Genomic DNA, 25,061 nt, shown 5'->3' with positions numbered 1-25,061 from the left:
CGCTGGTCAAAGGGCACGAGGCCAGGAGGGATGCGCTCTGGGTGGCCACGTGACGGTAGCGGGAGGGCGGCGGAGAGCGCGCGAGAGCTGGCTCATCCGGGTACCTTCATGGCGTCGGCGGGTGAGGTGGAACGCCCCGCCCTCCGCTCCAGTGCAGCCCGGTGCGGGGAGGTGCGTCAGGGGCGCGTCCCCTCCGCGCTGTGGGGACTGAGGGAGAGACATGACGCCTGAGGGGCGCGTTGCGGGGCGGGTCTGTGCACGCCCTGGGGAGAGCTAGGGTGTTGCAGCCATTAACTGCTGCCCCGCCCCTCTGCAAGGCAAGGGGAGCTGTTAACGTCTCTGCGTCCCAGCTGGGGAAACTGAGGCACGGAGCGGTTACGGCTAAGGTGGCCGCTCCTCTGTTTACCACCCTCGTGGACGTGCCGGGTCTTTCGGGAACGGCGTGACCCTGCCTTTGCCTGTGCGACCTGGGACTCACGGGTGCCTGGAAGGTCAGGCTGGGAGGAAGGCGGGGGGAACCCATTTTTAAGCGTGTGCCGCCCCCCCAGTCCAAGGCTCAGTATGACGTTGCCTGCAGGGTCACGCTGCTGGGGGTGGGGCGCTGTTCAAACGGTCAGCCCCCGCCTGAGGCCGCCCAAAACCACGTCTGGTTTTGCCTGAGGAGGGACAAACCCGAGAAAAGCAGGATTGTCTAGGGGTTTAATAGCGAACAAGTGGTCTGCTTAGTTAAGTCCTAGGCTTTCCAAGCCACACACCCTAAATCTCTCCCTTCCCCACAACTTGAGGGGCTTTAGGTACCCCCGTTTGGAAAAAGAAAATGTTGGCTGAGGCGAGCCTGAAGAACAGCTCTGTGTAAGCTTAAAGAAAAGGAGGACTTGTGGCACCTTAGAGACTAACCAATTTATTTGAGCATGAGCTTTCGTGAGCTACAGCTCACTTCATCAGATGTAGCTGTAGCTCACGAAAGCTCATGCTCAAATAAATTGGTTAGTCTCTAAGGTGCCACAAGTCCTCCTTTTCTTTTTGCGAATACAGACTAACACGGCTGTTCCTCTGAAATCTGTGTAAGCTTGTCTCTTTCCCCAGCAGAATTTGGCTCAGTAAAAGATATGACCTAAGCAGCTCTTTTCAAACATTTAAAACTTTCTCCTCAATTGCCCGTGGGGCTGATGTTTATCATACAAGCAGAAACATTTTTTAAAACAAAGTTTCATAATATTCCATTCAGCTGTTACAGAGAGCGCCAAACCTGTGAAATTTTGCTAGATATTTTTTCATAGACAGCTTTGCTCACACAGCTCAGACTTTATTTTGTAAATTATGTTATCAAGTTTGAAGCATGTTACTACAGTGAAATGCATAAAGGAATTCGCTGTGTAAACTGTAACAGACCATTAGCTTTCAGAAGGAGAAAGCTAATCATATGTGGCTGCTTTTAAAAACATCATGGGTATGGTTCTCAGTGATATCATAGAATCATAGAATATCAGGGTTGGAAGGGACCCCAGAAGGTCATCTAGTCCAACCCCCTGCTCGAAGCAGGACCAAATCACAGTTAAATCATCCCAGCCAGGGCTTTGTCAAGCCTGACCTTAAAAACCTCTAAGGAAGGAGATTCTACCACCTCCCTAGGTAACGCATTCCAGTGTTTCACCACCCTCTTAGTGAAAAAGTTTTTCCTAATATCCAATCTAAACCTCCCCCACTGCAACTTGAGACCATTACTCCTCGTTCTGTCATCTGCTACCATTGAGAACAGTCTAGAGCCATCCTCTTTGGAACCCCCTTTCAGGTAGTTGAAAGCAGCTATCAAATCCCCCCTCATTCTTCTCTTCTGCAGGCTAAACAATCCCAGCTCCCTCAGCCTCTCCTCATAAGTCATGTGTTCCAGACCCCTAATCATTTTTGTTGCCCTTCGCTGGACTCTCTCCAATTTATCCACATCCTTCTTGAAGTGTGGGGCCCAAAACTGGACACAGTACTCCAGATGAGGCCTCACCAATGTCGAATAGAGGGGAACGATCACGTCCCTCGATCTGCTCGCTATGCCCCTACTTATACATCCCAAAATGCCATTGGCCTTCTTGGCAACAAGGGCACACTGCTGACTCATATCCAGCTTCTCGTCCACTGTCAACCCTAGGTCCTTTTCCGCAGAACTGCTGCCTAGCCATTCGGTCCCTAGTCTGTAGCGGTGCATTGGGTTCTTCCGTCCTAAGTGCAGGACCCTGCACTTATCCTTATTGAACCTCATCAGATTTCTTTTGGCCCAATCCTCCAATTTGTCTAGGTCCTTCTGTATCCTATCTCTCCCCTCCAGCATATCTACCACTCCTCCCAGTTTAGTATCATCCGCAAATTTGCTGAGAGTGCAATCCACACCATCCTCCAGATCTTTTATGAAGATATTGAACAAAACCGGCCCCAGGACCGACCCTTGGGGCACTCCACTTGATACCGGCTGCCAACTAGACATGGAGCCATTGATCACTACCCGTTGAGCCCGACAATCTAGCCAGCTTTCTACCCACCTTATAGTGCATTCTTCCAGCCCATACTTCCTTAACTTGCTGACAAGAATACTGTGGGAGACCGTGTCAAAAGCTTTGCTAAAGTCAAGAAACAATACATCCACTGCTTTCCCTTCATCCACAGAACCAGTAATCTCATCATAAAAGGCGATTAGATTAGTCAGGCATGACCTTCCCTTGGTGAATCCATGCTGGCTGTTCCTGATCACTTTCCTCTCATGCAAGTGCTTCAGGATTGATTCTTTGAGGACCTGCTCCATGATTTTTCCAGGGACTGAAGTGAGGCTGACTGGCCTGTAGTTCCCAGGATCCTCCTTCTTCCCTTTTTTAAAGATTGGCACTACATTAGCCTTTTTCCAGTCATCCGGGACTTCCCCGGTTCGCCACGAGTTTTCAAAGATAATGGCCAATGGCTCTGCAATCACAGCCGCCAATTCCTTCAGCACTCTCGGATGCAACTCGTCCGGCCCCATGGACTTGTGCACGTCCAGCTTTTCTAAATAGTCCCTAACCACCTCTATCTCCACAGAGGGCTGTCCATCTCTTCCCCATTTTGCGATGCCCAGCGCAGCAGTCTGGGAGCTGACCTTGTTAGTGAAAACAGAGGCAAAAAAAGCATTGAGTACATTAGCTTTTTCCACATCCTCTGTCACTAGGTTGCCTCCCTCATTCAGTAAGGGGCCCATATGTGCCTATATGTTTGCCTGCACACACCTACACAGATGGTCTAATAGCTGCATAACGTGCATGTGTACACATATTCAAAGCACTATATACCTGATGCCATCACTGTGAAATATAATTATATATGGAAACTGAGGCACAGTTATGATTATTATTCCTGGAGCATCTATATATTTGACAAGAGCCATAATAGATAACTAAAGACAATCACTTTAGCAACAAGTTTACACTCTTAAGCTCCTAACCATGCAATTTGATCTGAGCAGATTGATGTTTACACTGGCATGAAGTTCTGTTAAAGGCATTGGCTCCATATGGGCAGATTAAATTGCTGTTTTAGGGGAACTTTATTGTTGATAACTTGTACAAGACCACACAACAAATCAGTCTTAGAGCTAGGATTAAAATTTTTACAAAACACTGGCTCCTAACCCTCTGCCCACTTCTCTACAGCAGGCTACTTCTCTAAATATTGAGTTCCTTGTACTTAACAACTCTCCCCCACTCAGTCCCTAACCAAATGGAAGAAAAAGTCAAACAACTTGCATACTTGAATATTATAAACCCATATTCCTTCCCTCCATCCTTATGCTGGCCTTGTTTTGTTGCAACTGCAGTTCCTTGGCACAGGGAGTGGGATCTTCCTGGCTCAAAGTCTGTTACAGGCTGTAATTGTCATCAAGCATCACCAGTGTGGTGTTCTGCTCTATCCAATGTTGATAGCAGTCAGCTACGTGCGTGTGTTCCCTCTGCATGTTGCCCTGGCTCTATGCAGATAGCTGGCGTAGCAGACCCCGAGAGAAACCCCAAGAATCACAGACTCCAATAAGGTACAAAGGCGCCCAATCAGGTTTATTCGCATGGAACACAGTTTCTAGCTCCTTGGATCAGATATCTACAGTTCTGCTAGTACATATGTGCTCCCTGACAATCGAACGGCTCAGTCAGTGGCGAGATTTACCACTGCCTCCTACGCCAGACAAAGAAACCCCTCAGGGGTGCATTCTTATACATAGGTACAAACAAGTTACGCCTCACTCCTGAAGTATTGAGGTACAACCCCTTTGCATAGTAAGGTGCCGCTTATCACCTTGTACATCGGAGTGTTCTGGTACCATCCTGGAATATGTTTATATCTCTAGTGTTCAGTACCTTTTAAGTATGTGTGTTTTTGCAACATCAGCCCTCTCCTTGCAAGTCTCTGAGCAGGGCCTGCCTCTTGTTCACAGGTTAACTTTGCTTTATGTTAACAAAGTCTTTACCATTACTTTAGTTCAGGGCTTAGGTCTCATACCAGGCCTCTGATACAAGGGTTTATGTTTCAGGACTTCATCTAACTACCACACGGGGAATCTTGAAGGATTAACATCAATTGAAAAGTATTAGCTTCAGCAGAATCTGCCTGCTTAGCGTAAGCTCAGCTGTTCCTTTGTGGAGGAGTGATTTGAAATTCCAGGTGTCTGACTTCCAGTTAATTATAAGAGACAGCAGGGGTACCTGGACATGGTGTGCACATAAACTATAGCTCTACTAATTTTTCTTCATACTCAGACATACATTATTAAAAACATGTAATTTCACAATACTTAATAATTATACAGTCTTTCATACCAGTGTGCTTTGGTGCCTTTTAATCATGCAGGAGTGCAGTCTGATTTAAAAACACTATATAAGAATCAAACCACCCCCACCCACCCACCAAAATTAAGCATCAAACAGCAGTTTACAACAGGAAGTGGGGAGGAGGGGGGATCATATTTGTTTTTGTGACTCTAGCTCTTCATTTCCTTTGGTTTTATTTAAAAAGATTTAAAATGCTCCAAATCAAAACATTTAATTTTGAGTTAAATGAAACATTTTATTCAACCCAAAACAAAATTTTCCAGCTTATTCTGATTCACCAAAAATTCCTGTTCAGTTCAACCTGCACTGATTTTCTTTTCTTTAAATTTATTTTTTTGGAACTAAAAAATCACTTATCCATGCAGTTCTACTCCTTAGTCACTAAGATGACTTTCTACCGCTTGCTGATTATCTATACAAACACACATACCTCTCAACTGTCCTACATATCAAGAGGCATTGCTCTCATTTTGGTCCCAAAGTTACGTCTATTTCATACAAATTTAGTGTCCCCTCATTTTTATTTTTTAAAATTGTTTCCATAAGAAAGAATCGTAAAGATAGGCTCTTGCAAAGTTATTTTTAATCACACTAATGGAATGAAGCCCACAGCATTTTTAGTTTCCTGCATGAATCACTTTTCTGTGTCTGTATCCCCCATTTAGACCCTGGTAGATTCAAATATATGGAAAACACCTAAATGATTCTCACTAAATCAACTGATTGAACTTGCAAGTTGTAAGGGTACAAAACAGTCTGCCAAACCTGGGCATTTTCTAAAGATCATTCATTTCTTTAGTCTATTTCTGTTGCTGCTGACTTTCTGAGGTCTGTTAGTATAGGATTTGGCCTCATGGATAGTATTTACCCCGACTCTTATTTAAAATGGGAAGGCTGACCATCAGGAGTCGCAAATTACCACCGGGGACAATGAACAGAGAATTTCTTATCCTCTATCACTATCCACAGGACAATGTACAGATACAGCAGACACCTCCCAGTGGAACTCTGCACAAAGATGTATTTTAGTGCCCCCAAAACATAACTCGAGTCAGAGACCTATGCTCACCGTACTTTGCTTCCAGTGCCAGTAGCAGATTTACATGTAGGCCCAGAGACTTAGTGGAGCTACTTAGAAGTTGCCCCAAAAATAAAAGAATGATGTGAGAAATGTAATTAGAACAGCCACAGAGGGGGTTTGCAGGAGACAGGAACACCACTCTAGTCTGGTGCACAAAAGATGGGCATGTTCCCCTGAAAGACACACACGCATCTTTGTAGCACTGCAGGTGTTTACTTGTGTTTGGGATTCTGTTGTAGAATATTAAATTCACATCCTCAGTTGGTCTCTATGTGAGGATGATACACATAGGCTTACCCCACTGGGGACTGTCACCCTAGAAAATAACATAAGGACGGCCATACTGAGTTAGACGAAAGGTCCATCTAGCCCAGGATCCTGTCTTCTGACAGTAGCCAATGCCAGGTGCCCCAGAGGGAATGAACAGAACAGGTAATCATCAAGTGATCCATCCCCTGTCGCCCATTCTCAGCTTCTGGCAAACAGAGAGGCTAGGGACACCATCCATGGCCATCCTGGCTAACAGCCATTTTGTGGACCTTTCCTCCATGAATTTATCTAGTTCTTTTTTGAACCCTATTATAGTCTTGGCCTTCTCAAAATCCTCTGGCAAGGAGTTCCACAGGTTGTGCGTTGTGTGGAAAAAAATACTTCCTTTTGTTTGTTTTAAACCTGCTGCCTATTAATTTCATTTGGTGGCCCCTAGTTCTTGCATTATGAGACGGAGTAAATAACACTTCCTTATTTACTTAAATAGAATCATAGAATATCAGGGTTGGAAGGGACCTCAGGAGGTCATCTAGTCCAACCCCCTGCTCAAAGAAGGACCAATCCCCAATTAAATCATCCCAGCCAGGGCTTTGTCAAGCCTGACCTTAAAAACTTCAAAGGAAGGTGATTCTACCACCTCCCTAGGTAACGCATTCCAGTGTTTCACCACCCTCCTAGTGAAAAAGTTTTTCCTAATATCCAACCTAAACCTCCCCCACTGCAACTTGAGACCATTACTCCTTGTCCTGTCCTCTTCTACCACTGAGAATAGTCTAGAACCATCCTCTCTGGAACCACCTCTCAGGTAGTTGAAAGCAGCTATCAAATTCCCCCTCATTCTTCTCTTCTGCAGATTAAACAATCCCAGTTCCCTCAGCCTCTCCTCATAAGTCATGTGTTCCAGACCCCTAATCATTTTTGTTGCCCTTCGCTGGACTCTCTCCAATTTATCCACATCCTTCTTGTAGTGTGGGGCCCAAAACTGGACACAGTACTCCAGATGAGGCCTCACCAATGTCGAATAGAGGGGAACGATCACGTCCCTCGATCTGCTCGCTATGCCCCTACTTATACATCCCAAAATGCCATTGGCCTTCTTGGCAACAAGGGCACACTGCTGACTCATCCAGCTTCTTGTCCACTGTCACCCCAAGGTCCTTTTCCGCAGAACTGCTGCCTAGCCATTCGGTCCCTAGTCTGTAGCTGTGCATTGGGTTCTTCCATCCTAAGTGCAGGACCCTGCACTTATCCTTATTGAACCTCATCAGATTTCTTTTGGCCCAATCCTCCAATTTGTCTAGGTCCCTCTGTATCCTATCCCTGCCCTCCAGCGTATCTACCACTCCTCCCAGTTTAGTATCATCCGCAAATTTGCTGAGAGTGCAATCCACACCACCTTCCAGATCATTTATGAAGATATTGAACAAAACCGGCCCCAGGACCGACCCCTGGGGCACTCCACTTGACACCGGCTGCCAGCTAGACATGGAGCCATTGATCACTACCCGTTGAGCCCGACAATCTAGCCAACTTTCTACCCACCTTATAGTGCATTCATCCAGCCCATACTTCTTTAACTTGCTGACAAGAATACTGTGGGAGACCGTGTCAAAAGCTTTGCTAAAGTCAAGAAACAATACATTCACTGCTTTCCCTTCATCCACAGAACCAGTAATCTCATCATAGAAGACGATTAGATTAGTCAGGCATGACCTTCCCTTGGTGAATCCATGCTGGCTGTTCCTGATCACTTTCTTCTCATGTAAGTGCTTCAGGATTGATTCCTTGAGGACCTGCTCCATGATTTTTCCGGGGACAGAGGTGAGGCTGACTGGCCTGTAGTTCCCAGGATCATCCTCCTTCCCTTTTTTAAAGATTGGCACTACATTAGCCTTTTTCCAGTCATCTGGGACTTCCCCCATTCGCCACAAGTTTTCAAAGATAATGGCCAATGGCTCTGCAATCACAGCCGCCAATTCCTTTAGCACTCTCGGATGCAACTCATCTGGCCCCATGGACTTGTGCACATCCAGCTTTTCTAAATAGTCCCTAACCACCTCTTTCTCTACAGAGGGCTGGCCATCTACTCCCCATGTTGTGATACCCAGGGCAGCAGTCTGGGAGCTGTCCTTGTTAGTGAAGACCGAGGCAAAAAAAGCATTGAGCACATTAGCTTTTTCCACATCCTCTGTCAGTAGGTTGCCTCCTTCATTCAGTAAGGGGCCCACACTTTCCTTGGCTTTCTTCTTGTTGCCAACATACCTGAAGAAACCCTTCTTGTTACTCTTGACATCTCTTGCTAGCTGCAGCTCTAGGTGCGATTTGGCCCTCCTGATTTCATTCCTACATGCCCGAGCAATATTTTTATACTCTTCCCTGGTCATATGTCCAACCTTCCACTTCTTGTGAGCTTCTTTTTTATGTTTAAGATCCGTTAGGATTTCACCATTAACCCAAGCTGATCGCCTGCCATATTTACTATTCTTTCGACTCATCGGGATGATTTGTCCCTGTAACCTCAACAGGGATTCCTTGAAATACAGCCAGCTCTCCTGGACTCCTTTCCCCTTCATGTTAGTCCCCCAGGGGATCCTACCCATCCGTTCCCTGAGGGAGTCGAAGTCTGCTTTCCTGAAGTCCAGGGTCCATATCTTGCTGCTTACCTTTCTTCCCTGTAAGAAAAGGAGTACTTGTGGCACCTTGGAGACTAACCAATTTATTTGAGCATGAGCTTTCGTGAGCTACAGCTCACTCCATTGGATGCATACTGTGGAAACTGCAGAAGACATTATATACACAGAGACCATGAAACAATACCTCCTCCCACCCCACTCTCCTGCTGGTAATAGCTTATCTAAAGTGATCACTCTTCTTACAATGTGTATGATAATCAAGTTGGGCCATTTCCAGCACAAATCCAGGTTTTCTCACCCTCCGCCCCCCCCCCCTCAAACTCACTCTCCTGCTGGTAATAGCCCATCCAAAGTGACCACTCTCCTTACAATAAGAAAAGGAGTACTTGTGGCACCTTAGAGACTAACCAATTTATTTGAGCATGAGCTTTCGTGAGCTACAGCTCACTTCATCAGATGTATACCGTGGAAACTGCAGCAGACTTTATATACACACAGAGAATATGAAACAATACCTCCTCCCACCCCACTGTCCTGCTGGTAATAGCTTATCTAAAGTGATCAACAGGTGGGCCATTTCCAGCACAAAGCCAGGTTTTCTCACCCTCCACCCCCCCACACAAATTCACTCTCCTGCTGGTGCTAGCCCATCCAAAGTGACAACTCTTTGCATAATCAAGTCGGGCTATTTCCTGCATAGATCCAGGTTTTCTCACATCCCCCCCACCCCCATACACACACAAACTCACTCTCCTGCTGGTAATAGCTCATCTAAACTGACCACTCTCCAAGTTTAAATCCAAGTTAAACCAGAACATCTGGGGGGGGCGGTTGTATCGCAGAGCTTGGCTGTAGACGCATTTGCTCCAACCCCTCAGACAGAGACAAACACCTACAAGATCTCTATCAAGCATTCTTGCAACTGCAATACCCACCTGCGGAAGTGAAGAAACAGATTGATAGAGCCAGAAGAGTTCCCAGAAGTCACCTACTTCAGGACAGGCCTAACAAAGAAAATAACGGAACACCACTAGCCGTCACCTTCAGCCCCCAACTAAAACCCCTCCAACGCATTATTAAGGATCTACAACATATCCTGAAGGATGACCCAACACTCTCACAAATCTTGGGAGCCAGGCCAGTCCTTGCCTACAGACAGCCCTCCAACCTGAAGCAAATACTCACCAACAACCACATACTACACAACAGAACCACTAACCCAGGAACCTATCCTTGCAACAAAGTCCGTTGCCAACTGTGCCCACATATCTATTCAGGGGACACCATCACAGGGCCTAATAACATCAGCTACACTATCAGAGGCTCGTTCATCTGCACATCCACCAATGTGATATATGCCATCATGTGCCAGCAATGCCCCTCTGCCATGTACATTGGTCAAACTGGACAGTCTCTACGTAAAAGAATAAATGGACAGAAATCAGGTGTCAAGAATTATAACATTCATAAACCAGTCGGAGAACACTTCAGTCTCTCTGGTCACGCAATTACAGAATTCATTTGCAAATTGGATACTATTAATTTAGGCTTAAATAGAGACTGGGAATGGCTAAGTCATTATGCAAGGTAGCCTATTTCCCCTTGTTTTTTCCTAACCGCCCCCCCCTCCCCCCAGACATTCTGGTTAAACTTGGATTTGTGCTGGAAATGCCCACCTTGATTATCATACACATTGTAAGGAGAGTGGTCACTTTGGATGAGCTATTACCAGCAGGAGAGTGGGGTGGGAGGAGGTATTTTTTCATGGTCTCTGTGTATATAATGTCTTCTGCAGTTTCCACAGTATGCATTCGATGAAGTGAGCTGTAGCTCACGAAAGCTTATGCTCAAATAAATTGGTTAGTCTCTAAGGTGCCACAAGTACTCCTTTTCTTTTTGCGAATTCAGACTAACACGGCTGTTACTCTGAAACCTTTCTTCCCTGTGTCAGGATCCTGAACTCAACCAACTCATGGTCACTGCCTCCCAGATTCCCGTCCACTTTTGCTCCCCCCCTAGTTGGCTCCTCTAGCACTTGCACCAGGAAATTGTCCCCTACGCTTTCCAAAAACTTCCTGGATTGTCTATGCACCGCTGTATTGCTCTCCCAGCAGCTATCAGGAAAATTAAAGTCACCCATGAGAACCAGGGCGTGCGATCTAGTAGCTTCTGCGAGTTGCCAGAAGAAAGTCTCATCCACCTCATCCCCCTGGTCCGGTGGTCTATAGCAGACTCCCACTACTACATCACTCTTGTTGCTCACACTTCTAAACTTAATCCAGAGACACTCAGGTTTTTCTGCAGTTTCATACCGGAGCTCTGAGCAGTCATACTGCTCCCTTACATACAGTGCTACTCCCCCACCTTTTCTGCCCTGCCTGTCCTTCCTGAACAGTTTATAACCATCCATGACAGTACTCCAGTCATGTGAGTTATCCCACCAAATCTCTGTTATTCCAATCACGTCATAATTCCTTGACATCACCAGGACCTCCAGTTCTCCCTGCTTGTTTCCAAGGCTTTGTGCATTCGTATATAAGCACTTGAGATAACCTGCTGATCGCCCCTCATTCTCAGTATGAGGCAGGAGCCCTCCCCTCACAGACGTTCCTGCCTGTGCTTCCACCCGGTATCCCGCTTTCCCACTTACCTCAGGGCTTTGGTCTCCTTCCCCCGGTGAACCTAGTTTAAAGCCCTCCTCACTAGGTTAGCCAGCCTGCTTGCAAAGATGCTCTTCCCTCTCTTCGTAAGATGGAGCCCGTCTCTGCCCAGAACTCCTCCTTCATGGAACACCATCCTTTCTCCATACCAGTCATGATTTTATAAACCTCTATCATATCCGCCGTTAGTTGTCTCTTTTCTAAGCTGAAAAGTCGTTTTATTAATCTCATACGCAGCTGTTCCATACCCCAATCATTTTTATTGCCCTTTTCCGAACTTTTTCCAAGTCCAATATATCTTTTTTGAGATGGGGTGACCACATCTGCACGCAGTATTCAAGATGTGGGCATACCATGGATTTATATAGAGGCAATATGATATTTTCTGTTTTATTATCCATCCCTTTCTTAATGATTCCCAACATTCTGTTAGTTTTTTTGACTGTCACTGCACATTGAGTGGATGTTTTCAGAGAACTATCCACAATGACTCCAAGATCTCTTTCTTGAGTGGTAACAGCTAATTTATACCCCATCATTTTATATGTATAGTTGGGATTATGTTTTCCAGTGTGCATTACTTTGCATTTATCAACATTGAATTTCACCTGATATTGTGTTGCCCAGTCACCCAGTTTTGAGAGATCCTTTTGTAGCTGTTTGCCGTCTGCTTGAGACTTAGCTATCCTGAGTAGTTTTGTATCATCTGCAGATTTTGCCACCTCACTGTTTACCCCTTTTTCCAGGTCATTTATGAATGTGTTAAATAGGACTGGGACCAGTACAGACCCCTGGGGGACACCACTATTTACCTTTCTCCATTCTGAAAACTGACCATTTATTCCTACCCTTTGTTTCCTATCTTTTAACCAGTTACCAATCCATGAGAGAAACCAATCCCCCTTATCCCATGACTGCTTACTTTCTTTAAGAGCCTTTGGTGAGGGACCTTGTCAAAGGCTTTCTGAAAATTTAAATACACTATATCCACTGGATCATCCTTGTCCACATGCTTGTTGACCCCCCTCAAAGAATTCTAGTAGATTGGTGAGGCATGATTTCCCTTTACAAAAACCATGTTGACTGTTTCCCAACAAATTATGTTCATCTATGTGTCTGACCATTTTGTTTTTTACAATAGTTTCAACCAGTTTGCCCGGTACTGAAGTCAGGCTTACCAGCCTGTAATTGCCAGGATCACCTCTGGAGCCCTTTTTAAAAATTGGCATCACATTAGCTATCCTCCAGTCATTTGGTACAGAAGCTGATTTAAATTATAGGTTACAGACTACAGTTAGTAGTTCTGCAATTTCACATTTGAGTCCCTTCAGAACTCTTGGGTGCAGGGCTGATACGCAGCCTACATGGTTGCATAAGACACCTGAAAATTTGGGGCACCATTGAGTCTTAGTGTCCACCCTCCCGGCTCTTCCTATCCCTGTTCTGAATCTTCCTGAAGCCTCCCACAGCTAGCTCCAGAGAGGATCTAGTATCAGGGGGTAGCCGTGTTAGTCTGTATCCACAAAAACAACAAGGAGTCTGGTGGCACCTTAAAGACTAGCAGATTTATTTGAGCATAAGCTTTTGTGGGTAAAAACCCCACTTCTTCAGATGCAAGATCTAGTAACTTAAGTGAAAAAGCCTTTAAGACTGCCAGACCTATTGGCACAACATTGAACCTGTTAAAGAGCCATTCAAGTGGTAATGAAGCCATTTAACAGACATTTGCCAACCCCCAGATATATACTGTCAGTTTCTGAATTTTACTGACAAAAACAGTTGTGCATTACTATAATATTTACTCAGAACATGTTAGTCTCCAGGACCTCAGTTTAAAATTTGCTTTAAAAATATTTTATTTGTGAAGTTGATGAAGATTATAAAATCACGTCTCTAAAAAATTCTTGCATAGATTTTTAGATGTACAATCATCTTTAGCCTTAAATGATTGGATCTTCAGACATACAGTTTTTTAAATAAATCCTTCAAAAGACCACCCTTATCTAAAATACACATTTTAATTTTAATTACTATAGTGAAAAAAATTTGTTTCCAAAGTCTTCTTGTCCTTTCTGTCCATCCCTTTCTCCCTTTACCCCCCTCTCCCCTCGTTGAAGAGAGCCTGTAAAGGGACAACACCCCTTTTCTTCCAGTTAGTTGGACAAAGAGTTTCCCTCTCTTTACTTCTGTCTGATGAACTAGTTTTAAGAGAACCCGCCAGCAAAATCAGTACCTAGTAAGATATAAAATCCTTTGTTATGCCTAAAATCTTTGGAAACATCTTTTTTTAAAGTTGGTGAAATATCATCACACAAAGTAAGTTAGTGTTCCCTTTTTCTAAAAGCAACGAATGTTGTTAGGAACACACTAAACCTCTGTGACTAATTAATTTAAAATAATGTCCTTGCTTCAGTGAGTTAAATATGTAGTAGTCTGGAATGATTACTTTATGAAGGCTTAAGAGTACATTTAAAATATAAAATGAACTTAGAAATACTGATTAAGAAAATGTAAAACAGAGAAGAGCTGCATCATGTATTCCATAACATTTAATGTTGTATTCAGCAAGACAACTGACTCATCCTTACTACAGAGTTTTTGCAAATAGATCTCTGACAAACTTCAGGGCATATCAAAACCCCATGACTGACATTTTTATTCCCAAATTTAGTGCTTTTAATTAGGTACCTCCTGCATGTCCAGTCTTAACCATCTGGCATGCAGTGGAAAACATGCTTCATTTTCTTTAGAAAGAAATTGCAGAAGAGTGTTTTTTTTTCAAATGTCATTTGCTTCATTAGGGTTCAGGGATTTGGCTGGAAGTGGGTGAGCAGGGTGTGGGAGGGAAGAGAGGAGGGAGTTTGCATAGGTGCACCAGTTTAATAATACTGCGTAGGGCCCCATAAATCCCAAGGACGGCCCTGTGTGGATGAATAATATCTGATCCTGGTGGCTTGTTAGTGTTTAGTTTATCAATTTGTTCCAAAACCTCCTCTAATGACACATCAGTCTGGGACAGTTCCTCAGATTTGTCACCTAAAAAGAATGGCTGAGGTTTGGGAATCTCCCTCACATTCTCAACCATGAAGACCAATGCAAAGAATTCTCAGCAATGGCCTTATCGTTCTTGAGTGCTCCTTTATCATCTCGATCATCCAATGGCCCAACTGGTTGTTTAGCAGGCTTCCTGCTTCTGATGTACTTAAAAATTTTTTTGGCTATTACTTTTTGTGTCTTTGGGTAGCTGTTCTTCAAATTGTTTTTTGGCCTTCCTAATTATATTTTTACACTTCATTTGCCAAAGTTTATGCTCCTTTCCATTTTCCTCATTAGGATTTAACTTTCACTTTTTAAAGGATACTTTTGCCTCTCACTGCTTCTTTTACTTTGTTGTTTAGCCACAGTGACTCTTTTTTAGTTCTCTTACTATGTTTTTTAATTTTGAGTATACATTTAAATTGAGCCTCTATTATGGTGTCTTTAAAAGGTTCCCATGCAGCTTGCAGCGATTTTACTTTTGGTGCTGTACCTTTTAATTTCTGTTTAATTAACCTCCTCATTTTTGTGTAGTTCCCCTTTCTGAAATAAATGCTACAGTGTTGGGCCGCTGTGGTGTTTTCCCTGCCACAGGGATGTTAAATTTAATTATATTATGGTCACTATTACCAAGCAGTCCAGCTATACTCACCTCTTGTACCTGATCCTGTGCTCCACTTAGAACTAAATCAAGAATTGCCTCTCCTTTTGTGGGTTCCAGGACTAGCTGCTCCAAGAAGCAGTCATTTAAGGTGTCAAGAAAATTATCTCTGCATCCCTTCCTGTGGTGATATGTACCCAGTCAATATGGGGATAATTGAAATCCCCCATTGTCGAGGTTTTTTTAGTAGCAGGAAATTGTCTGATAAATGGCAGAATAGTTGGTGGGAACCGCTAGAGAAAAGACCAAGGAAAATGGAGAACTTTGATCAATAACTAAAAGCTTTTTTCTTGAAATTCCTGTGTTGTACATTAGGCGGCAGTGCTGCTGCACAAAACTTCCTTATTTTCCGATGCCTTGAGAGCTTTTCCTGCAAGCTTGTTGTAACACAAAGCAGCCTTTTGTAAGATGTTTGATCTTTGTGTCTACAAATTATTGTGAGATATAAAGCTGACGAGTATAAATTTTTGCAGCTGCCCTAGGAAACAGCCGAGACTCGGCAAATCTTTTAAAAGCTGTTATCTCCTTTGCTTAGGTGCAGGCAAACAAGCAGTTTTCTCTGTCCCTCTATGTTAACTACTGAGGCTGGTCAGGAGCTGCTGTGAGAGACAAGATAGGTGAGGTAATATCTCTCTCACATATCCTGTGCCCAACATGGCTACAACACCCCCACAAGCTAGGAGTTGCTGTGTTGTATGACAGGGGACTGAAATCTCTATGACAATACATCGGCTTAATAGCAAATACTGCCCTAGAGATAACTATATCTGAATAGCCTTAAGCCCCAATCCTGCAACATCTTGCACATGGTAGGACTGCTGTGGCAGCACTGAGCCCCTGTCACTGAAGATGGTGGGTCTCTACATGGACACAGTAGTCTGTTCCCATGCAAGAAGTTGCATGAGTGAGGCCTTTGTGGTCAAAGTGTGATGCAAGGATTTTGGGGCTTTATTAGTGGGGCTTACTCCTTGCCTAGGCTGTCCTGGCTCTGTGGCAGCATATCAGGCTTGAAGACTGTTGATAGATTTGGTTGGCTTGGACCTTCAATTAAATCGTTTTAGATTATCACAGACTTCACTTTCAGATCTTGTAGGTTTTCTTGAGGCTAGATTTTCTTTTTCTCCTGCAGGTGGTGCAGTCTCAGACAAAGTCAAACAGTTGTTTTTATCATTTGTTTATTCATATCATAGGCGGAGCTAGCAGTGCTGCCTACAGTTAAGATTGCCAAGTGTAATCTTGTTTTCAAGTTGCTTAAAACTTAGCCAAATTTTAACGGTTTAGACTGATATTTTCCATGCTGAGTCTCTGCCCCAGACTGAATGTTTCTGGAAAGCTTCAGCAATAATGGTTTGGCCATTATCAAGAACAAGGTTAGAGAAAAATGTATTTTCCCCACGATAAAATAATTCTTGCAACTATTTCACTGGGAAGCTGTAACGCCTCCATGTTTTGGAGCAGGGGCGTAACATGTGGTGTGGGGTTGTCCTGCTGTCAAGGATGTGTGTTTTGCTGTTCCTGGGGGGGGAGGTGGGAGACACCTTAATTTGGCCAAGTTATAAGCCTTTGAAATATCTCTATTTGGACATGCTCAGTAGAGGTTAGTATAGCTTGGCAGCTAAATTTTCCAAAGATTCCAGCCTGGTCTACACTTATGAAAAATTCATACCCTTGAATCCTGTAGCTATGCTGCGCTAACCCCCCAGTGTAGATGCAGCTACTTCCGCCTTGCTCAGGGAGTTGGTGTCGTTATGGCGATGGAAAAACCCCTTCCATTGCTACAGTTTGCATCTACACTACAGAGTTACAGCGGCATAGCTATGGTGCCGAAATTATGCTGCTGTAGCACTTGTAGTGTAGACATGGCCTCCATCTGCAGTGGGCATACTCCAGCCTAGGGTTGTGGGGGCTGAGCAGGTCAGTCTCGGTAGCCAAGTACCACTGTGGTGTTGGGCAAGGAAACCAAGAGTGATCAGAGTCTGTGCTCTACACTCTTCCCCTGCTGGTGCTCAGGCAGTGTGGAGAAGGAGGAACAGCCTGCCTAGAATGACAAAAGCTGGATAAGAAGTCTAGAAATGCAAGAGATTGGGAGGAAGAGCTGGTAGGGGAGGCTTGGGACAGGAACAGGTTGGAGGGGATTGGGACAGGAGGGCTCATGCTTTGGAGGAGATGGGCAGAAGGGGCTGTGTCCACAGAACACACTCTTCTCTAGAGCCTGGAATGAAAACCAAGTTTTGTGAGTTTCACCATTCCTCTGCTGTCAGCAAATATTTGTGAAACCCTCTTGCGAGTTGTCTTCTTCCCTTCTAGTGCTGGTCCACATACAAAATGACAACTTACCACTGCTATTGGCTACTCTGTTAGCTCAAATAACAGAGGTCTGTGTGGTGAACCTAAAGGTTCAAACCCTGTAGATGCTAATATGGTCCACATGATGGAAGTTGTCTCTTTCAGTTTCAGAAGACTATTAAGGTCAGGGGTGAAAGTAAGGGGGTACGGGCCGGTATGGCGTACTGGTAAAAGGTAGCTGCCAGTACCGGCCCATACCACTGACTTTAACTCCCTGCCACAGCAGCACTTTAACGTTGCTGCCCCTTTTGCGCCCCCGACTGGCGGCCCTGCCGGGTCCCTGCCAGCAGGGTTGCCAATGGGGGGGCGCAAAAGGGGCAGCGATGACCCAGCAGGGCCGCCGATGGGGGGTGCAAAAAGGGCAGTGCTGTAATATTGCTGCCCCTTTTGCCCCTCCGCTCACAACCGCTGAGAGGGGGCCGGGCGGGAGAAGTAGCTGCCCCAGGACCACGATTTAAAAGGGCCCGGGGCTCCGGCTGCTGCTACTGTGGCTGCGCCTGCCGGAGTCCCTGGCCCTTTAAATGGCTGCTGGAGCCCTGGGCTAGGGAGCAAAGATGGACTGGCTGGGGGATGCTGACTCCCAGCCCAACCCCTTCTGCTCGAGGCCATGCCCCTTCCGGGGGGGCCAGAGCACCCCTTACCGGTAAGATCTGCATTTTCCTTTCACCCCTGATTAAGGTTGCCAAGTCAAGCACTCAAATTAGGAAATGCTAGAATTAAGGTTGCCAGGACAGTGAATGCACATGACAGAGTCTTTAATAACATGATCACTTAACTTTTTTTCCACAGGACTCCTACGTCATTCAGTGCAAAGAATGACTGAGGTTTATCTAGTGAAAGGCTGTGGTCTGTGGGGCTCTTGCCCCATTTATTGCAGAAGTTGAAAGGTTTGGATTGAATGAAGCAGAGAGAAGTCTCGTGGTTAAAACAGTTGAATACTGCCCCAAGGAATTAGATTCTATCTCTGCCTCTGTCACAGTTGCTATGTTATGCTAGGTGAGTCGCTTCCATTACTGGCTGTGTTCTTGATTTTCTGGGTGCCCAATTTGAGATTATGGCATCTGATTTGCAGATGTGCAGAGTACTTACGTCTGCACTTGAAGACAACGGGAGTTGTACTTTAAAAATATGGAGTGCTGTATACTACTAAGTACTCTGGAAAATTGGCCTTAAATGATCTCAAAATGGGCACCCAAAATTAGTGGAAACTTTTTACTTTAATCTCTCTGTGCCCCAATTTCCCATTTGTAAAATGGGGATAATCCCCCACCAGCTTAGAGAGGACTTGTGAAAATAAATGAAAGTTTGTGAAGCACTTGGATACTAAAGTGATGAGTGCCGTAGAAAAGCCCAGAAGGAACTATTAAATTCTGTTTTCATTGAAGGGTTTGAATAGTGCACTGCAACCGAGGTATTGGGTGGGGGGATGTCACACATTGAACAATGAGGATAAAGCAAAATATTGAATAGTTGCTCAATAGTGAGTATCGTCCATACTGTGCACTGAAGGAGGCCTGGGTCCTATGGAAAAAATCATATGTGATCATTGTAATTAAAGACTGTAATATAATGCATTGGTGGAAGGGGGCTGAATTAAGGTTGCTCAGGCAACCCTTATTTCTGGCATTTCCAAACTCTTGAGTGATTGACTATGGAACTTTAACATTCTTTTAATATAGTTTTTTATATTTAATATAAAATCACGTTTTTTGGGGTGTCCTGGTGAGTCGTGCTGACACCAAATCTGTAGGCTGGGTGTCTAACACCAGAGCAATATCCAAAGGCTAATTAAGTGTGGCTTTGTTTTGCACAGTTTTCCTTTCATCCTGTATAGAAATTACACAACAGAATTACTTTAATGCTGTATTATGAATATTGTGGGTTTTGTTTATTAGTTAACTAATCACAATTAAATTAGCTTTTAAGAGTTGAGTCAATTGTTGACTGCAGAATCTACATATGATAGTAATACTTTCTTTGCAAACATGTATGTAAGAAGTGCATGCACAGCCTACACAAATACCCACAACATGAGTATACCTGTATCAAACCTTTAGATCCTTTATTTCTCAGAGCAGCTTTGGCACAGAATTCTTCTGAAATGAGAGAATTCCTATAGTGTGTAAGAAGTGGGGAGATACAGCAACCACCCATCCTGTTACATGAATAAACCTGTTAAATCATCTCCCCTGGATCATATTAGTCACCACTGTTTGTGGGGTGAGACTGGCTTCATGTGGTTTAGCATCCTGATGCTGGTAACTGGCATACTATCTCTTATTTTTTTTCAGCTGATGGTCTCTTAAGGAAACAGTTTAAAGAAGAGACTCCAGTATTTTTTGTACAAACAAAATAGATTTCTCATACAGCGATACATTCTTAAATGCCTTTGCAGGTGTTTCCAAATGAAGATGTTTTGGTGGCTTTACAGCTGCTGATGTCAATAGAGATGTTTACATAGAGGGCATTTACAATTTTTTGCCATGTCGCCTTATATTTCAGGTCAGATGGAAGAAAAAAATTACATGCAGCTACAGGAACATGTTGATATGCCTTTAAATGCTCTTTTTTTTTTTTTCAAAGTGGGAGCTAGAGGTACTGCAGTATCTACCATACTAGGATGGGAGAGAAAAAGATGGATAGCTATGTGGCTACTAAGGGTTTCCTGAGATCTTGAGAAGAATTAAGGTATGTCTACACAGCCAGTGGCAGGGAGCCTCCAAACCTGGGTCAACAGACTTGGGTTTGCTGGACTCATGCTAAAAATAGCATCTTCTTCCCAGACTTGAGAGCCCGAGCCACAACATCGACACAGTTATTTTTAGTATGGTAGCGCAAACGAGAGCCTGTCAACCTGGGTTCCGATGCTTGTTGCACAGGCTGTAGACCTATACCGTGATGCTTAGCTACAGCAATTCTTGCCTGCACAAGGTGGGATCACCGTGTGCACTATAGAATATTTTTGCTTACGGCTAAGAACTCTGAACATCTTTCAGAGCATTCAGTGGTGATCTGCTCTTAGTCTCTAAGTGCACGTCTATGTCCACATCTGGAAGCGAGTCTCCCAGCCCAGATCCACAGATTTGTGCTGGCAAGGCTTGTGCTCTAGATATAGCTGTGTAGATATTATGGCTCAGGCAGGAGTTCGGGCTCCGAAGCCTGGGGGAAGTTGAGTGGGCTTGAGTGCCAGAGCTCCAGCCTGAGCCGCAGTGTCAAAGCTGCGTCTTCACAACTGTTTTTGGAGCACCGGCACAAGCCCTGCAAGCACCGATCTGTGGACCTGGGCTGGGAGACTTGCTCCCTGATGCAGTGTAGACATGCCCTGAGGCATATTGCAGATGATCAACTTCCTCTGCTTTGAGGGATGATTGATGCTGTGCTACTGTACTCCACCCTGTATTGGAATTTTGAGAACCTTGATGCCAAAATCTCAACCCCATCCTTTGCATTATTGTGGGTAGGTCTCAGTTCTTCATTAGATCTTGGGCCTGAGCTGCAAAGTTTGGCTCCAGTTCCAAACTTGCCCCCAAAGTTTTAGAGATCTGATAGGAGTCCGTTTTGCTTTGTCCAATTAGAGGTAGGATAGGGCAGCAGTGATGTGGTCAGAATTAGATCCAGACTTCTCAAGTTTGTATGACTGGATGTGGGACCATTTCTACTACTCGTCTCCTCCTGTGCAAGAGGAGGGAGAGGAAGTTGTTGATAACATTGAACCTTTGGCTGCTATGTACAGGCCAGAGCTCAACATAAAAACCACCCATTTTTGAAAATGAAATTGGGCATTCCACCAATAAATGGCGTAAATGACCTTTAGAATAGCTCATATTAAAGCTAATATGTCACGTTAAGTTCTATTGATTTGATTTACCAAGAAAAATGAAATAGAAATGGCTCAGTTGACAAGGTAGAGCTTACTGTGTTCAGTAGTAAGTTGAGTGCTGGCCCTGACCCTCAGTAGGTTACCAGTGAACAGCCTCAGCCTCTCAACTGTTGTCCCTCCCTCTACCATTGCCTACACGTCAGCGACTGCCCCAAACCCCCCTCCTAAAAGGAGTTAAAATTCTATTTGCGATGACCTATTGAACTAATGCGGTCTTCATATCTTTTTGGATGAGGCAGAAGGGCATACGGTGTAATACTGGTTATACAGACACAGTCTGCTTTTGGGCAGGCTTCTAGTTTTGTACTAGGCCAGTAACATGCTATACCGATAAAGGACAAAGCTGAGCAGCAGTGTTTCTGCTTGGTTACTCTTGCTGCCTGTTGTACACAATATAACGTGATCTATTGCTTTTAATTATATAATGTGCCAGATCATGTTGTGAAGGGCACATAATGAATTGCTGTATAAATAGTGAAGATGGCTAAATAATGAGATATGGCACAGCTGAAAGTTGGGCCTCCCAAATGTTAAGGATTTTTCTTTCGGCGTTATCCCCTGTATCCCCTGGGGATTTGTGTGTTGTGCAAATCTACAGGCTGCTAGAAACGTTTTGTGGGGTGTTCTGGCTGTGGGATTTGTTTAGAGACTATCATGCAGATGTCTCATGTATTTGAAACTCTGATACCCATTAAACTACTCTAAAATGTGGGATGGCCACATACCAGAAGCTGGTGTGTTAACTAGCCCACTGTTGCCTCAGGTATTAATTTTGTGTATCTAGATATGACTAATAAGGGAGTTGCTTCCTTTAGTGGTAGCAGATGACCAATTTGTACTGTGAGGAGGAACAAAGCGAGAGGAGGTTGTGTTATCCAGAAAGCAAGTGCAATCCCCAGAGTGAGTCATGAAGCTTATACATTAAGCCACAAGGTGCTAAACTGGTAGCAAAATTCAAACATAGCCATGCCAGCTTTATTTCTTCTGCCCTTTGTTAGAGATGGTTCCAGGCAGCAAAGTTTTGTTGTGGGTTTCCAACACTCACAAAGGTAAGGGGGTGTTTGGAATTAGCATCTGAAGTATGAAAACCTAAGGGAACTGAGGAAAGTGACTGCCTTGTGCAAATCATAAAGGATATCAGGCAGAAGGGAGTTTGCGTTTTCCCCTGCTCAGTTTTCATAATGTTATTTTTTTATTTCTATAGGTGCCCTGTGGATCACAGTGGTGCTTTGGACTGGGCGATCCACATATTAAAATATCAGCGTTCCAGGAGTGGAGAGGGGAGGTCCAGCAGGAGAAGGGCATGAAAAAAATCTGAATTATGAATAAAATTAGTGATACCTAATGCTGGTGAAAGGCATCTGACAGACCTCCTTCCCCTGCTAAATGGACTTTAATCTATGCTACCACTGTGGCTTTAAAAAGCCATATGGGTGCTATTTTAATAATTTTCTCAATTTTCAGCCTCTGTTTGTCCCTCCCCTGCTGACAATTCCCTTACAAACAGATGGTGTCTCTTCTCAAATCATTAAACCTTCTTCAAAATGCTTAACCTGGGTAAAATATAAAAAACCAGGGATTGGGACTCCAGTTCCAATAAAATATAAATGAGCCTCCAAATCCAGATGAGATTTAAGATGAGGTTCAGATTCAAGGCCAAATTAAGGTTTGGGATCCTATTAACAGGCATAAACCTAGTGAGCCATTGTTATGAAATGACAGGTTTCAGAGTAGCAGCCATGTTAGTCTGTATTCGCAAAAAGAAAGGGAGTACTTGTGGCACCTTAGAGACTAACAAATTTATTTGAGCATAAGCTTTCGTGAGCTACAGCTCACTTCATCGGATGCATGAAATGCTGGCCTCAAATGGCTAAAATCTCATTAGATCAGCTGTTTTTAAATGAAAATTTTTGACATGTTGGAATTAAATTTCTCAGACTTCAGCAGCATCAGAAAAGGGTAGATCTGAACAGGGAACCAGAACTGTATTGAGTGGGTTTAGATCTGAGTATTAACATGTGACAGCTGTATCTGGCTGTCTGAATATCTGCTGTATGAACGTTGGTGATTTTAATAATTAGTGATCTGTAGCTTTTCTTCAGAAGAGATGTATATCTAGTAACACCTTTACACGTCCCTATCTGCATTAACATGGTAATGAGGCGAGTTCAAAAAGCATTGAAGACAATCAGTTTGCTTAATGAGATTATATGCAAACCTCCTAAAACAACTTGCCTAAGTAATCACTGAAAGGGAGGAGGAAAACCTTTTTATTAATTGCAAAGCAGTATCTATCTTAACACTGAAATAGGAACAGAGGAGAGATTTAACATAAGCCAATAAAAGGCAGGAAATTAGCTTTTGTTTCTATGCAGCTCCCCTCCACCCCTAACCCCCAATGTAATCAAGTTGAGTTGCGTGGGAGAAGGAAGAAGTGAATTGTATTATATATTGACTCAAATATGCACCCCACAATGATGTATTGAGCTGAGTAAACACCTTACATCCACTTTATAAGAATCAGAACTGTAGTCTGGGGCTCTCTGCTATGCCCTTAGTAAATAAATATGCCCCAGTGTAACCACATCAGGGCAGTTCAAACGACTGCAAACATCTAGTGAAGATGTGCTACACCAGTAGAGTTCTGGTTTTGACTTTCCACGCCATCTTTGCATAAAGCTCAATCGCTTCCGATTTGGGGTGATCTGATGCCTTAATAAGGACTGTAAGTGGGGCCTTTGCGACTCCCATACTTTGCTGCTGTGGCCAGTTAGAGGTAGACTACATACTTGCAGGCTACACCCATAGGGCAAGGGCTGCCTGGTTCCCTCATGGACTTGCACAATGCTTCCCTTAGTTATTGAATGGTTAAAATGCTTAATTGACGTGCTTGACTTGATTAGACTCTTAAGACAACACTTAGTGAAGGGAAGGGGATTGTGATGGATGAGGTTGTATAATGAAGCATAATGACCAATTCTCTAAGAATATGGAGCAGCTGAGAGTCACAGGAAAGGCTTACTAAGGTTACATGATTCTTTGAGAGTTGGATTGAGCCTGTTATGGGGCTCTTTCTGCAGTACTCTGCTATTCAAGTACAGTTTTGTATTATCAGCCTCTACTTCATACTTTTTTCTTGTTCTATACTTTGCCATTAAGGTAGGCATGTATTTGAGATTACCTTAATTGTGTCCTAGTCCTCTTGGTTGAGGAAGATCACTGGTGTACATCTTGGAGAGAAACTGAGCTCTGAACTTAAGGGAAACAGGATTAGAATCCATGGATAACATAAGGGCATGGGCAACAATGGTTGGGATTTCCATCCCTAAACAGTGTCATGGGGCTGAGTTGGTGCAATACAGAACGGGAAAGAGCTAAATGACCTAAGGATTCAAGGTTCTGGTGCAGAATCCAGACAGTTTTGTACCATCTTTAATAAAGTAATATTTGATAGTGCACTTTCATCCAACATCGAGCCTTTGAGACTCAGTGACAGTCAGCTAGCTTGTGCATGCCAGTGCCTCAAAGAAGAGTTCTTTGTGTGGCAAAACCAGTCCAGCTGGAACCAGCCAGTGCTGAAAACCTCGCAGGAGAGCCTGATTTTTCAAGATCACAGTCCGGCTTCCACACTGAAGAGTTTTAAGCCACGAATCCAA

The 25,061-nt window shown here is 44.0% G+C and overlaps 1 long non-coding RNA gene across 1 annotated transcript in view; it reads left to right on the top strand.

The window, feature by feature from the left end:
• The first annotated feature begins 28 nt into the window (after nt 1–28).
• The window catches only part of LOC125640195 (uncharacterized), a 33,804-nt gene continuing 8,771 nt past the window's right edge, over nt 29–25,061 (top strand). Inside the window, exon 1 of the long non-coding RNA XR_012669434.1 lies at nt 29–171. This is a non-coding gene — a long non-coding RNA (uncharacterized LOC125640195). The remainder of the gene's footprint in view (nt 172–25,061) is intronic.

This window comes from Caretta caretta, chromosome 7 (genome assembly GCF_965140235.1).
Source record: "Caretta caretta isolate rCarCar2 chromosome 7, rCarCar1.hap1, whole genome shotgun sequence".
NCBI lineage: Eukaryota > Metazoa > Chordata > Testudines > Cheloniidae > Caretta > Caretta caretta.
This window is presented reverse-complemented; position numbering and strand designations above follow the sequence as displayed.